We start from the raw sequence: 4,363 nt of genomic DNA on the forward strand, positions 1-4,363 counted from the left end.
TTGACATTGAAAGCATGCCACCCAAAATTATTATCTCTGTTTTCAAAGCTTGAGCTCTGGCACCTCTGCAAATCAATGCTTCCCTCTGCGAAGGGCCTGTCTATTTACTTTCCTGTCGAGTCATCCTCCTCTTATATAAGAACCAATTAGAGAGCACCTCTGTCATTTTTATGCTTTGCTTTTGATTGATAGTGATTTTGACTATGACTATGACTCGATCTTCGTTGCTATGAATTAAAATGTTTAGTCAGCCCTTGATCTTTGAAAGTGCTCTGCATTTATGTTTTGCGGTCTCAGAAAGAGCTAGCGAGATACCACCTATTCATATTGCTTCATGCTTGTTTCGATTGAAGTGTTGGTATTTGAAACTCATTATTATTTGCTCGTTAGCTGATTATGCCATTGATATTAGTTTACCGTGAGACCTTTGTGTCATTTGCTTATGTGGTTAACTTGTGATCTTGCTGAAATTCTGGTTATGAGTTAGACATAGTTGCAACAACAAGATCAAACAGAGTTTGGCAAAGTTTTTCTTTCTCTCTCAGTTTGTCAACTGAATTGCTTGAGGACAAGCAAGGTTTTAAGCTTGGGGGAGTTGATACGTCTCCATCGTATCTACTTTTCCAAACTCTTTTGCCCTTGTTTTGGACTCTAATTTGCATGATTTGAATGGAACTAACCTGGACTGACGCTGTTTTTAGCAGAATTGCCTTGGTGTTATTTTTGTGCAGAAATCAAAGTTCTCCAAACGTCCTGAAAATTTACGGGGAGCAGTTTTGGAAAATAAGAAAAATATCTGCGCCAAGTTCCACCTCAGGGGGTGGGCCAGTGGGCCACAAGCCCTGGCTCCGCCACCACCCCCCTGGTGGCGGTGGGCAGGCTTGTGGGGCCCACACGGCTCTGCCGCCCCCAATTCCAGCTCTATAAGATCCCTTTCGTCCCAGAAAAAATAAAAAGAGAAGTTTTCGTCGCATTTACGATACGGAGGCGCCGCCACCACCTGTTCTTCATCTGGAGGGCAGATCTGGAGTCCGTCTTGGGCTCCGGAGAGGGGAAATCGTCGCCATCGTCATCATCAACCTTCTTCCCTCTCCAATTCCATGAAGCTCTTCATCGTTCGTGAGTAATCTATTCGTAGGCTCACTGGGCGGTGATGAGTAGGATGAGATGTATCATGTAATCGAGTTAGTTTTGATGGGGATTGATCCCTAGTATCCACTATGTTCTGAGATTGATGTTGCTACTACTTTGCCATGCTTAATGCTTGTCACTAGGGCCCGAGTGCCATGATTTCAGATCTGAAATTTATTATGTTGTCACCAATATATGTGTGTTTTAGATCCGATCTTGCAAGTTGTAGTTACCTGCTATGTGTTATGATCCGGCAACCCCGGAGTGACAATAACCGGAACCACTCCCGGTGATGACCATAGTTTGAGGAGTTCATGTGTTCACCAAGTGCTAATGCGTTGGTCCGGTTCTTTATTGAAAGGAGAACCTTAATATCCCGTAGTTTCCTTTTGGACCCCGCTGCCACGGGAGGGATGGACAATAGATGTCATGCAAGTTCTTTTCCCTAAGCACGTACGACGACACACGGAATGCATGCCTACATCACATTGACGAACAGGAGCTAGCCACATATCTCTCCGTGTTATAGCTGTCGCATGATGAATATCATCCAAAAAAATCACCGACCATTGCCTACGAGTTTGTCCTACTGCCGTTACTTGTCTTGCTCTGCTGCTGCAGCTACTACTGTTGCTACTGTTGTTACTTGTCTTGCTGTGCTGCTACTGTTGCTACTACTGTCGCTTGCTACTGTTGCTACTTGCTACTGTTGCCATTACTGCTTTTCCTTGCCGCTGCTACCTGCTACAATTTTGGTTCGATGGTCGTTGACGGGAACTGACAACTTCCGTCAACGAGGCAACTTGGTGCCATTGATACAAGCGTTAGAAATAGTCTGCTGTGTCAATAGATCGTTTCTGACACCGTTGTTATCACACTACTTTGTAGTTACTACTTTGCTTGCAGATACTAATCTTTCAGGTGTGGTTGAATCTGACAAATTCAGCTGCTAATACTCGAGAGTATTCTCTCACCTCCTGCCTGGCGTACCAACAAATTTGGGTCGAATACTCTACCCTCGAAAACTGGTGCGAACCCACGCGCTGGTGGGCCATCAACAACATTCTTCTAGTTTCATTGCCGAGGAGTGCTAGCAGCATTCTTCTGGTGCCGTTGCAGGGGAAGGTTTGTTGTCATCAGCATTCGTCTAGCCATCGCCAGAGATTGCAATCAGGTACCGCTGGAGCCGATGACAAGGAAGACGATGCATCTCACATCGACGACCAGCCCCCTACGGAGGGTGTGACCGGTGACGGCTCCTCTTGATGCCTTACACCTGTTATCTTCCTGCAATGCACATCGTGCCTCGTGGGGGCGTTAAACTTATTTGTGTTTTTATGAACTGGGTCATGGTCTGTAATAATTGAATGCTTGAATGTTTTCCCCGCCTTATTCCTGTCATGTTTGTTGTGTTACTCTGCGTCGGCAGGGCCCGCCTCGCGCGTACCTTCCCCGATTGAACCGACCGGAAACCAAGGACGACCCAAAGGAGGAAGGGGCTACGTGTTGGAAATATGCCCTAGAGGCAATGATAAATAGTTATTATTATATTTCCTGTTTAAAGATAATCGTTTATTATCCATGCTATAATTGTATTGAATGAAAACATAGATACATGTGTGGATACATAGACAAAAAAATGTCCCTAGCAAGCCTCTAGTTGGCTATCCAGTTGATCAAGGATAGTCAAGGTTTTCTGACTATGTGCAAAGTGTTGTTGCTTGATAACTGGATCACATCATTAGGAGAATTATGTGATGGACTAGACCCAAACTATGAACGTAGAATATTGACCGTGTCATTTTATTGCTACTGTTTTCTGCGTGTTAAGTATTTATTCCTATGACCATGAGATCATATAACTCACTGGCACCGGAGGAATACCTTGTGTGCATCAAACGTCACAACGTAACTGGGTGACTATAAAGGTGTTCTACAGGTATGTCCGAAGGTGTCCGTTGAGTTAGTATGTATCAAGACTGTGATTTGTCACTCCGTGTGACGGAGAGGTATCTCGGGGCCCACTCGGTAATACAACATCACACACAAGCCCTGCAAGCAATGTGACTAAGTGTAAGTCACGGGATCTTGTATTACGGAACAAGTAAAGAGACTTGCCGGTAACGAGATTGAAATAGGTATGCGGATACCGACGATCGAATCTTGAGCAAGTAACATACCGAAGGACAAAGGGAAGGACATACGGGATTATATGAATCCTTGACACTGAGGTTCAACCGATAAGATCTTTAGAGAATATGTAGGATCCAATATGGGCATCCAGGTCCCGCTATTGGATATTGACCGAGGAGTGCCTCGGGGCATGTCTACATAGTTCTCGAACCCGCAGGGTCTGCACACTTAAGGTTCATCGATGTTTTAGTATAGTTGACTTATATGTGTGGTTACTGAATGTTGTTCAGAGTCCCGGATGAGATCACGGACATCGCGAGGGTTTCTGGAATGGTCCGGAAACGAAGATTGATATATAGGATGGTTTCATTTGGTTAACGGAAAGTTTTGGGAAATTCCGGCAGTGTACCAGGAGTGACGAATGGGTTCTGGGAGTTCACCGAGAGGGGCCCACCCACTCGGGAATGAGCCCAAGGCCATAGGGTGGCGCCACAAGTCCCTAGTGGGCTGGTGGAGTCAGCCCAAGTGTCCCATGGCGCCACATCAGAAAATACCAAAGAAAAGAAAAGGCAAAAAGGAAAAGGGGAGGTGGGAAGGAAGGAGTGGACTCATCCGGGACTCCGAACTACATTCGATAACCAACCATATAACTCAAATACGCATAAAACAACGTCGAACCTTAAGTGTGCAGACCCTGCGGGTTCGAGAACTATGTAGACATGACCCGAGAGACTCCTCGGTCAAGATCCAATAGCGGGACCTGGATGCCCATATTGGATCCTACATATTCTACGAAGATCTTATCGTTTGAACCTCAGTGCCAAGGATTCATATAATCCCGTATGTCATTCCCTTTGTCCTTCGGTATGTTACTTGCCCGAGATTCGATCATCAGTATCCGCATACCTATTTCAATCTCGTTTATCGGCAAGTCTCTTTACTCGTTCCGTAATACAAGATCCCGCAACTTACACTAAGTCACATTGCTTGCAAGGCTTGTGTGTGATGTTGTATTACCGAGTGGGCCCCGAGATACCTCTCCGTCACACGGAGTGACAAATCCCAGTCTTGATCCATACTAATTCAACTAACACCTTTG

This window comes from Hordeum vulgare, chromosome 5H, assembly GCF_904849725.1.
Source record: "Hordeum vulgare subsp. vulgare chromosome 5H, MorexV3_pseudomolecules_assembly, whole genome shotgun sequence".
Classification (NCBI taxonomy): domain Eukaryota; kingdom Viridiplantae; phylum Streptophyta; class Magnoliopsida; order Poales; family Poaceae; genus Hordeum; species Hordeum vulgare.